General features: G+C 42.6%; 1 protein-coding gene across 5 annotated transcripts in view; it reads right to left on the reverse strand.

Moving 5' to 3' along the window:
- The window catches only part of LOC148874294 (RING/U-box superfamily protein), a 143168-nt gene that overhangs the window by 55793 nt on the left and 75039 nt on the right, over positions 1–12336 (reverse strand). The window lies entirely within an intron of this gene.

Below are 12336 nucleotides of genomic sequence, written 5' to 3' on the forward strand. Positions count from 1 at the left end.
CCATTTAGTCGGATTGTAGTGATCTGAATAGAGTGATTTTCAGGCAGATTCCGGACAATCTGGGGCTCAGGCTGAGAAGGCTGAGAACTGGAAGTGACTTCAGACATTTTTAGGGATAGAAATGCAGAAACAAACCCTACGTCTTTTCTGCTCCGATACCATAAAGAAGAGACAGAAAGATATGAAGAATGGGATATCTCATTATGCTTCTGTACATCGAAATTTATAGCTCTCTCTAGGAAACAAACTAGGTAACAAATCTCCCTAATTAAAGGATACAAACTAGGTAACAAATCTCCCTAATTAAAGGATACAAACTAGGTAACAAATCTCCCTAATTAAAGGATACAAACTAGGTAACAAATCTCCCTAATTAAAGGATACAAACTGGGTAACATATCTCCCTAATTAAAGGGAAGATAAAGCTGATTCCTAAAAAATTTGTACAGCTCACAAATTTCTCAACTACTTAAAATAGCACAAAATCAAATATAATACATAATTAAAGAAATCTTCCAACATCTTCAAATCAAATTCAAAGGTTGAAACGAGAATAAGTTGGCCTATATCTGGTTCAGCGTCAGATGGTTGATACCAAGCAAGTTTTCAGAATCAACTGGGTTCTTGCATACCAAAATTATACATTTTTCTTTTCTTTTTTCCTTTTTTTCTTATGTCTTATCCAATTCAAATCTGTATTGCAGACTGTGAAGACTCCAATAACAACTCTAGAAGCCTAAACAGACGTAGGACTTCTCTAATTCTATCGTCCATCCCACTAACACAATACTACACAAGTGTTGATCTGACTACTAACTAAAATTAATCAAGTCATTCTATCCTACTTCCTAGTGATATAAGATAGATTGATTTAGACAATCTATGCCACTGGTCTTTAATTAGCCTACTCTATGCTATGGTCCTGTCAAATTGTTTGATCAGGAAGGTTTACTGGATGAAACATCCAATCCACCCATCTAAATCTTAGAATGCTAGGAAAAACCACTTTAACATATGAATACATTTTTTAAAGCCTAAATACACTGTAGAGAACACTGGTGTGGGCCCCACAGCTACGGTCCCACTGTGTTCGTAGGGTAGAAGATGTTCTAGTCTGCCTAGGGTTAGCTATTGGTCATTTAGTTCTTTCAGTTGTTATTTATTTCAGTTTTATTTTTTGCTCTATTTGTTATGTAAAGACTAAGGGCAGATCTGTCCTTTCCATGTAATGAGCATAACCTATAAATATTAATTAAAGTGGTGACGGCAAAACATTAAGCTTCTGCTCCTCCTTTCAACCCTTGTGTTCTACTGCTTCTCCTCCTTCCTCTTCTTTCCTCATACCTTTCTTCTTATCTTCGATCTTGAAATCCATTAGGGTTCAAGACTGATAACAGTCATGAACTTCTACTTGGTATCAGAGCTAGGGCTTCTCATGTGAGTCTAGTCCAGCCGACCACATGAGAACCATCTAAGGCTGGAAGCTGAGAAAGCAGAGTTCGTTGACTGGTTCTTGGAAATCTCCAGAGGATTAGCAGCTGTTTGAAAAAGTGCCACAGTTGCAGCGAGTTGGTGATCAGGAAGAATCAGAGAAGGCTAGGGTTCGGGTAACCTTGGTAGGCAGTAAACTGCATCCTATTGTAAGTCTTTTATTTTCTAAGAGAAGTAACATCAGAGAAGATAGGTTGGACCTATCCAGCAAGGGTGGCCGAACCACTCTAGGGTTTTATCTCTCTATTCTCTAGGGTTTTGTCTTATCCTTGCGGCAAACCCTAGTATTGGACTAAACCTTGTGATCTTATCCCTGCGGCAAATCCTAATAGTTCAGTTTTAGGGTTTCAGCATATCAGATTAATCAGTTTAAGGTTTCATATTAACCCTAATACAAACCTTATCCGTAAGTTACTGTCTAGAGTGTACAGCTTTTAGGACTGATTAAACCTCAAATTGGCTTCAGCATATCAGATTGTTCTTCAAACTGTTTTCCAGTTTTCTTTTGGGGTTTCGAACACTTCTAAAGGGGTGAAAACAGTTCGGACTGTTGCTGTTGTGTGTGGTTGTTAATTTCAGATCAGTTTTATACATATTTCATGCACATCTACAGTGAGTACAGATTGGTTCTATACTGATTTTGTGATTGTGGTTGGTAGTCCTAGTGCTGGTTTTGACTGTAGTAACCCTAATTTTGAGACTTCTGGTTCTTGACCGAAATGGAGTTTAAGAATCAAGCAGAAGGCAGTTTTGGGAACAGCAGTTATGGTGGTGGTCCTGAGACAGGTTTTCAGATTACAACCGTAAAGTTTGATGGATCAAACTATTTGGAATGATCCGAATCAGCCATGATGGCTATTGGGGGAAGGGGCAAAGTAGGGTATCTCTTGGGAGATGTGGCAGAACCTTCCAAGGGAGACCCTATGTAATACCAAGTGGGTCCAAGAAAACTACTTGGTTATGACATGGCTCTGTAATTCTATGCAGCCCCATATCAACCGAAATTACTTATGGCACAGACAGCCAAGGAGATATGGAATGTGATGAAAGAGACTTACTCCCAACCCCTTTATGTTGCCAGAGCATATGAGTTGAAATGTGAGGTGAATTCCCTTAAACAAAGAGAGAAACCGGTGTCGGTCTACTACTCTACCTTGAAGTCCCTATGGCATGAGATTGATCACTTAGAGACTCTTGAGTAGGAGAGTCCCAAAGATGCTCAGATACATAGAAAGCACATCGAGACAAACAGAGTGTTTGAGTTCCAGGCAGGACTGAATTCAGAATATGATATTGTGAGGCAGCAGATTTTGACCAGAGATAGTGTGACCCTCTCTCAAGCATACTCCTTAATGCACAGTGAAGAGACCAGGAAAAAAGTCATGATGCAACCTCAGCCGCTTACACCTGCGTTGGTAGTTGTCAAACCCAAAACAGAGGGTGATTCAGAGAGGGATAGAAAGAAGTAAGATAAAAGGGATGTGGTGTGTGAGCATTGCAAAAACCTAAACACACAAAAGAAACATGTTGGAAGCTGCATCCACATTTGGTCCCGACAAAGTTGAGAAATAAAAGGGGTAATGCTCATATGGCTATGACTACTGATTCAGCATCCTCATCTGGCACGAGAGGCACACCATTAGAGACCTTAGCTGCAGTTCGGGCTGCTCTAATACAATTGAAGAAGGAAGTTGGCAGTTCAGCTCAGTTACCGCAGTCATCATCAGCTCCGGCCACATCGGCCTTTGCACACTCAGGTACTCGAGCCTCAGCCTACCATGCCACCGCTCCAGATACTACTGAACCGTGTTGGGTAATAGATTCAGGTGCATCCGACCATAAGACTAGCTTGCCCTCTTTGTTTACTACTTATTACTTATCTTCTGGTAGGGATAAAGTATCTATAGTTGATGGCTCTCTTGTCCCTATTTCTGGCAAGGGTGACATCAAACTGTCGGATACTATATCCTTGTCCTCTGTCTTGCAAGTTCCTAAACTGGATACAAACCTCCTTTCCGTTAGTAGTATTACCAAACATTTGAACTGCTCAGTAATTTTCTTTCCTGACCGATGTGTTTTTCAGGACCTGGAGACGAAAAAGGTGATTGGGACTGAGTGTGAGACGAATGGGATCTATCTGCTCGGGGAGAGTTCTCGTCGAGAAGAGTCAGTGGATAAGAAGTTACTTGTTTCTCAGGTTGTGAGTCCGGTTATGCTTTGGCATAACCGATTGGGTCATTTATCTTTTCGGTCCCTGAAGAGTCTGTTTCCTACTTTGTTTGAGTCTGTTGAGTCATCTCAATTGAAGTGTGAAAGTTGTGAGTTTGCTAAACATTGTAGAAACTCTTATTCATTGAGTAATAAAAGGAGTAATAGTTCTTTTGATATTGTGCATACTGATGTTTGGGGGCCATATCACATTCCTTCTATGGGTGGGTACAGGTTTTTTTTTTTTTTTGTTGATGACCACACCTGGTTTTCTTGGGTTTACCTTATGCGATCACGAGATGAGGTGCCTGCCCTGATAATGCAAAGGAATACTTTGCTAAGCCATTGGCATTGTACCTCCTTAATCATGGGTTATCCACCAGATCACTTGCCCTCATACACCTCAGCAGAATGGGGTTGTAGAGGGGAAGAATAGGCACATCTTGGAGGTGGCTAGAAGTATTACGTTTACCTCCAATGTCCCTATTCTCTTCTGGGGTGATGCTATCCTTACGGCGGTATATCTTATTAATCGGATTCCTTCTCGGGTACTTGATATGAAACCTCCTTTTTCCCTTCTATACCCCAATGAGGAGTTGTTCACTATTCCCCTCAAGACATTTGGCTGTATCTTTCTTGGTTATGCACAAACTCAAGTTTGAACCCAAGGCCTCCAAATGTATCTTTCTTGGTTATGCACAAACTCAAAAGGGTTATTGTTGTTATGATCCTGTCTCAGGGAAGAAGTTTGTATCCATGGATGTCACTTTCTTTGAGGAGACACCCTACTATTCTTGGGTCTCTCCTCAGGGGGAGAGTAGTGAGCGTGGAGATTTGGGTCCTTTTCTTCAGGGGGAGTGCAGTGAGGACAGGGTTAATACCTTTGGGGCTGTTCCCTTACCTATTCCAATTGGTGATGAGGGCTGTAGTAGCGAGGGTGGTCAGAGGGATCGGGAGTTGACCTTGACCTTCCCAGCTAGCTCCAATCTCTTTTGCGGCTCCAAGTCCAGATATTACAGTCCCAGGGCCCACACAGACTCCTTCCATTGTTGCTACCTCACCCTCTGCAGATGACCTTGACCTTCCCATTGGCCTCCATAAAGGAAAACGGCATTGCACCACATCTACGGCCCACTGCATCTCCCAGTTTTTGTCCTATGATCGCCTATCTCCCTCCTACAGGTCCTATCTCACTTCCGTTGCTGATGTCCCTATTCCGAGAATAGTGCAAGAAGCCCTATCAGTCCCGGAGTGGAGAGGTGCAATGCAAGTTGAAATGGATGCCCTATTGAAAAATAATACCTGGGAGCTAGTTGACTTGCCCAAAGGAAAGAAACCAGTTGGATGCAGGTGGGTATTTACTGTGAAGCACAATGCGGATGGTTCCATTGAGAGGTACAAAGCTCGGCTAGTTGCAAAAGGTTTCACTCAGACTTATGGTATAGACTACTTGGAGACATTTGCCCCGGTAGCCAAGATGACCACCATTCGGGTTCTATTATCTCTTGCAGCAAGCTACACTTGGCCTTTGTACCAAATGGATGTTAAGAATGCCTTCCTGAATGGGGACTTGCAGGAAGAGGTTTACATGCAGTTGCCTCCTGGATTCTATGATACAGAGGCAGGTAAGAAGGTCTGCCGGCTCCATAAGGCATTGTATGGTTTGAAGCAGTCACCTAGAGCTTGGTTCGACAGATTCAGATTAGCACTTGGGAAGTTCGGTTATGTACAAGCCCAGTCAGATCATACACTGTTCAACAAGAGGGTGGAGTCGTCACTGACACTACTTGCAGTTTATGTTGATGATATTATGGTGACAGGAAATGACAACCATGAGATTGAGTCCCTCAAACAGCTCCTTCATCAAGAGTTTGAGGTGAAAGATCTGGGTACACTACGGTATTTTTTGGGTATTAAGGTTGCTAGATCTAAACAGGGGATCTTTGTCTCTCAGAGGAAATATGTTTTAGATCTCTTGGCTGAAACTGGAAAGCTAGGTGTCAAACCTGCAGATACACCCATTGAACAGAACCACAGGATTAGTGCAGAGAGTGGGGAGCTGCTTGAAGACAAAGTTATGTTCCAGTAGTTAGTGGGAAAGCTCCTATATCTATGCCTCACCCGACCAAATATCAGTTATGCCGTTAGTGTTGTCAGTCAGTACATGCATTCTCCTAAAACCACGCACCTTCTAGCAGCAGAAAGAATACTAGCAAACTTGAAGAGATGCCCGAGTAGAGGTATACTGTTCAAGAACAATGACCACATGAAGGTGGAAGTCTATAGGGATGCCGATTGGGCTGGGTGTGTTGATGATAGAAGGTCTACCTCAGGATATTGTGCTCTTGTGGGAGGTAACCTGGTTTCTTGGAGGAGTAAGAAATAGAGTGTTGTCTCCCGATCCAGTGCTGAAGCTGAGTACAGGTCAATGACTAATGGAGTGGCTGAAATTCTTTGGCTGAAATCACTACTTGAAGAGTTGGGTATTGAGTATGAGAAGCCCCCGATGCTGTATTGTGATAATCAAGCGGCTATGAATATAGCACACAACCCAGTGCAGCATGACAAGACTAAACATATTGAAGTTGATCGACACTTTGTACGAGAGAGGGTCTCATCACAAGAAGTGTGTCTCCCATACATCACCTCCAATATGCAACTGGCAGATATCCTCACCAAAGTTGTACCACGGAAGAAGCTAGAGGCAGATCTATCCAAGTTGGGAATGATAAACATTTATTCCCATCTTGAGGGGGAGTGTAGAGAACACCGATGTGGGCCCCACAGCTACGGTCCCACTGTGTTCGTAGGGTAGAAGATGTTCTAGTCTGCCTAGGGTTAGCTATTGGTCATTTAGTTGTTTCAGTTATTTATTTCAGTCTTATTTTTTGCTCTATTTGTTATGTAAAGACTAAGGGCAGATCTGTCCTTTCCATGTAATGAGCATAACCCATAAATATTAATTAAAGTGGCGGCAGCAGAACATTAAGCTTCTGCTCCTCCTTTCAACCCTCGTGTTCTACTGCTTCTCCTCCCTCTTCCTCTTCTTTCCTCTTACCTTTCTTCTTATCTTCGATCCTGAAATCCATTAGGGTTCAAGACTGATAACAGTCCTGAACTTCTACTTACACTATTGAAGCATTTTAGTTGAATGAAGGATTGCCCAATATTTTATCAAATCATGGGGCCCTGTACTAGCATTATATAACTTCATAAGTTAGCACAATATTTCCAACATACTTGACAAGGAGGATGCCACATAATGTTACATACTTACATAGATCCAGATATACATAAACAAATTAACAAAAAAAATGAATTTCATCTGGAAGATACTTAAATGGCCTTCAAAACTGTTAGAATGTTAGAATGAAGTCTCTTTGTACGAGTGTTCGGCTGATAAGAGTCTTATTAGCCCATACTTTAGTTAAGTTATCCTGTAACTGGGCCTGGGTTAATGGGCCTAAGCCTGTTTAATGTTTTTTAAGTTAACTGGGTGTCTCATCACTAATCAGGGGCATTCCAGTAAATTCTTGTATCATTGTACTACATTCAAATATAAATAATAGCTGGTCGACTGGGCAGTTCAGTTCAACATCTTCAGCATACCAGTGGTTTTCTTCTTCGCCTCTCTACTTCGAATACAGCATTCAGCTCACATGGTATCAGAGCTGATTCGAACCTAGGGTTTCAGCCGGCACACAAGCTTCTACTCTCTCTTCTTCTGCTGCTCTTTTCTCATTCCTTCTTCTCTGGGTTGCTGAAAACAAAAAAACAGGGTTGTAAGAGAACAAAGTAGATTTGAACCTAGGGTTTCCCTTGGTTGTAGGACTCAAGGGAGGTAAGGCCCAGAAGTGGATGTCCTACTAGCTTCTTCTTCAGCAAGATAGTAGCTATTTGGCTACTAAGTGAGGTCTGTATAGGACAGACCTAGTTGAGGACTGATTTCAGCAGTCCTAGCCCTAGCCGAAAGGGGGAGAGCTTCCCTACAACAGCAGCTTCGAAGCCCCAGCAAAACCAGCACAGCAAAGTGGTAAACAGCTCCAAGTTCAGGTCAGTTATCAGTCCGAAACCCCTTACCACTGCTGTACCCGAGCTCCTTCAGCTCAAGTGAAGTTACTTAGGGGGCTGCCAGCTCTAGATTGCCCAGCACTGAACTCTTTGACCAGTTAAGACTGAAGTCAGCATGTCTTAACTATCCGGAAAAGTTTCCTCTAGGTATATCAGACCTGCTACAAGGTCACCCAACCTGGAAAACCCTAATCTGCACAGTTTGCAAATCACTAACGTGCTGTTGGATGAATATAACTTCAGAAAGTGGTCCGTCTCAGCAAGGCTGTTCATTACCTCTCGTGACCTCACAGGCTATTTGGATGGAGACAAGAAAGAACCAGAAATTGGCAGTCCTGAACACACCGTGTGGCGCAAGGAAAATGCCACAGTCATGTCATGGTTGCTGGCCTCCATGACTCCTCAGGTGGCCAAAACTATTCATCACTTCCCTATAGCTGCTAAGATTTGGGAAAAAGTATCCAAGACATACGACCAGAAAAAGAACAATGCTAGAATCAACAGGCTGAACCAAGACATTGCAGCCCTAAGGCAAGGAGACATGTCCATAGAAACATAATTTAAAACACTGGAAGGCCTATGGGAAGAGCTTGACCGTCACTTGATTTTGGACTGGGAAAATGCCAGGGATAAGGAGAGGCATGACAAGCAGAATGAGGAGAGCAGAGCCTTCAAGTTTCTGGCTGGACTAGATCCAGTATATGAAGGTATAAGGTCACACATTCTAGGGAGAGATGAATTACCCAAGATTCACCATGTCTACTACCTGGTGAGGAATGAAGAAGTAAGGAGAAGGGAGATGCAAGTTGACTCCCAAACACAGACAACAAAACTATCTGGAGAACATTCAGCCCTAGTCTCCACTAAGGGAAATAGTCATCCAGACAAGAAGTCCCTCAAGTGTACCCATTGTAATGGTGAGAAACACACAAAGGAAAAATGTTGGGTCTTGTATCCTCATCTGAAGCTAGCTGCTCTGAAAAAGGACAAAAGACAACATAGGGGTCATACAACAAGTGGGAATATTGCCACCAACAACAGTAGTAACAAATCACAAATACTCCAACAGTGTCATCTTCCATCACAGGGCAGGTCACCGACTCCTCTGGACCAAGTACCTTGGGCTTGTCGGCTAGTGAGGTAGAGATTCTCAGCCGGGCATTAGCCCGTCTGAAGAATAACCCTTTAGCTTCCACCTCTCTTGCCAAATCAGGTACGGTCACTGCCTTCAGTGCAACTAGTTCCATTGATTCCACCTCATGGGTGATTGATTCTGGAGCAACTGACCATATGACACATATGTCCTCCTTATTCTCTTCATACCATTTGTTGTCTGGGCAGGACAAGGAGAGTGGTTGATGGGTCTCTCTCCGCCATCTCTAGAAAGGGGGTGGTTGACCTAAGCAAGGACCTCTCTTAAATCTGTCATACATGTTCCTACTCTTACCTCAAATCTTTTGTCTATTTCAAAACTTACAAAAAAATTGAATTGCAGTATAACCTTTTTTCCTTCTCATTGTGTCTTTCAGGACAGATTGACGAGGAGAACGATTGGGAGTGGTCGTGAGTATGGGGGCCTCTACTATTTTGATGCAGATATCAGCTCATCCTTACAAGCTTCTACTACTACTAGTCCAGAAAGTGTAGAGTCAATAGCTAGGCTGCACCTGTGGCATGCTAGGCTAGGTCATGTGTCTTTTTCTTCTTTAGCAATGTTGTTACCCGAATTGTTTAAGGGAATTCCAAGTCAGAGTCTAATTTATGATGTGTGCCAGATGTCAAAACAATGTAAAAGTGTGTATCCAACTTCTAGTAATGAAATTCGAGCTCCTTTTGATTTAGTGCATTCTAATGTTTGGGGTCCTTCACCCATTGTCTCCATTGATAGCTTCCGTTACTTTATCAGTTTTATTGATCATTATTCTCGATGTACATGGATTTATCTGTTAAAAGGACAAGATGAAGTGCCACGGATAACTATGGCCTTTTGCAAGATGATTGAATTGAACACAATTTGACAAGAAGATTAAGCAATTCCGGTCAAACAATGCGGTTGAATACTTTGAAAGATCTTTGAACTCATTCATGGAAGATGCAGGCATGTTACACCAATCATCTTGTGCTAACACCCCTCAGCAAAATGGGGTTGCTGAGCGCAAGAATAGGCACCTCTTGGAGACAGCTCGAGCTCTACTCTTCCAGCACAAAGTGCCCAAGCAATATTGGTCTCAAGCTATACTCACTGCATCATACCTGATAAATCGGATGCCATCTAAGGTATTGGGTATGAAGACCCCTTTCTCTGTTTTGTGTCCCCCTCTTCCCCCCACGGGTTTTTGGCTGTACATGCTTCATACATGTGAAGGATCCAAAGAAAACCAAGCTGGATCCCAAGGCTACAAAGGGAATATTTTTGGGGTACTCTCCTACACAAAAGGGGTACAAGTGTTATAATCCTGTCTCCAAGAGAAAGCATGTCACTAGGGATGTAGTGTTTTTTGAGTCTCAACCCTATTTCCAATCTTCTAAGAATCCTCTTCAGGGGGAGACAAGTGGGGTGGAAGAGGATTCTCATCCTCCTTTCTTTTTTGTTCCCCTTTCATCTCCTTCCACTACTCCTAGCTGTGACATTTCGGGTCTACCTAGTGAGGCTCCCACTGTGCCAGTTACATCTCTTGATACAGTAGATGCTCCTGAAGGCTCCAACAAACAAGAGAAAGAGATACTTACATACAACAAAAGAAAGAAGGGCCCTCAATCTCATGATTACAACCAATTGAACTCAGATCAATCTGTCTTTGCAATCCAAGGTAATTCTGACCCACACTTATCTCCTGCCTATCACTCCTTTGTGTCTACTCTTTCCTTTGTTCGTGTCCCTTCCAGGTACTTAGAGGCAGCATCTGATCCAAGGTGGAAAGAAGCCATGAATGAAGAGATGAAAGCCCTAATGAAAGCAAGAACGTGGGAATTGGTTGATCTGCCAGAGGGGAAAGGCACTGTTGGGTGCAAGTGGGTATTCACAGTAAAGCACAGGGAAGATGGGTCAATCGAAAGGTATAAGGCTAGACTTGTGGCAAAGGGATTTACACAGAAGGAAGGAATTGACTACAAAGAAACCTTTGCCCCAGTAGCAAAGCTCAACACAATCTGGGTCCTACTATCACTAGCAGCAAATTTATCTTGGGAACTCCATCATCTAGATGTGAAGAATGCCTTCCTAAATGGTGATCTTCATGAAGAGGTATTCATGGAACCCCCACCAGGCTATGATGTTGGAAAGAAGGTATGTAAACTAAGGGAAAGCATTGTATGGTTTGAAGCAGTCTCCCAGGGCATGGTTCGAGAATCTTTGTATGGCTATGAAGAAAGTGGGGTACACTCAAAGTAGTGCAGACCACACATTGTTTACAAGGAGGCAGGATGATAAACTCACAGCACTCATTGTTTATGTGGATGACATGATGATCACCGGAAATGACTTGGAAGGGATGAAGAGGCTGAAAGAGTTCTTAGATTCAGAATTTGAGATCAAAGACCTAGGAAATCTGAGATATTTTCTTGGGATTGAAGTTGCTAAATCAAGAGAAGGAATCTACATATGTCGGTGGAAATATGTGTTAGATCTCCTCCAGGAAACAGGCATGATGGGATGCAGGTCAACAGACACTCCAATAGAACCGAACCACGGACTACAAGAATCAATGGGTGAGGAATTCTGTGATAAAGAGAGGTACCAAAAATTGGTAGGAAAGCTGATATACTTATCCCTTACTCGGCCAGACATTGCCTATGCAGTGCATGTTGTCAGTCAATTCATGCACTCTCCAAAGACCCCTCATATGAGAAAAGTGGAAAGAATTCTTAGGTAGTTAAAGACTTGCCCAGGGAAAGGAATCCTATTTAGGAAAAGCAACAAACTTGAAATTGAAGCCTACACTGATGCAGATTTGGCTGGTTCTATTGGAGACAGGAAATCAACCTCAGGTTACTGTACATTCTTAGGAGGGAACCTGGTCACATGGCACAGTAAGAAGCAGAATGTGGTGGCTAGATCAAGTACAGAAGCAGAATACCGAGCTATGGCACACAGGGTTGCTGAACTCTTATTGCTTAGAACTCTTCTTAACAAGCTTGGTATTAAGGCTGAGGGCCCTCTCAGGCTGTATTGTGATAATAAAGCAGCTATCAACATTGCCAACAATCCCGTGCAGCATGACTAGACAAAACATATTGAAATTGACCGACACTTTGTCAGAGAGAGAATTGTTTCAGGAGAACTCTATGTACCCTATACACCATTTGAGATGCAAATTGCAGATGTATTGACTAAAAGGCTGACAGCAACAAAGTTCAGAGACCTACTTGGCAAGCTAAACATGATTGATATCCATGCTTAGCTTGAGGGGGAGTGTTAGAATGTTAGAATGAAGTCTCTTTGTACGAGTGTTCAGCTGATAAGAGTCTTATTAGCCCATACTTTAATTAAGCTATCCTGTAACTAGGCCTGGATTAATGGGCCTAAACCTGTTTAATGTTTTTAAGTTAACTGGGTGTCGCATCACT

Source organism: Nelumbo lutea, chromosome 1, assembly GCF_056320005.1.
Source record: "Nelumbo lutea isolate HS-2025 chromosome 1, American lotus-T2T, whole genome shotgun sequence".
Taxonomy (NCBI): Eukaryota; Viridiplantae; Streptophyta; class Magnoliopsida; order Proteales; family Nelumbonaceae; genus Nelumbo; species Nelumbo lutea.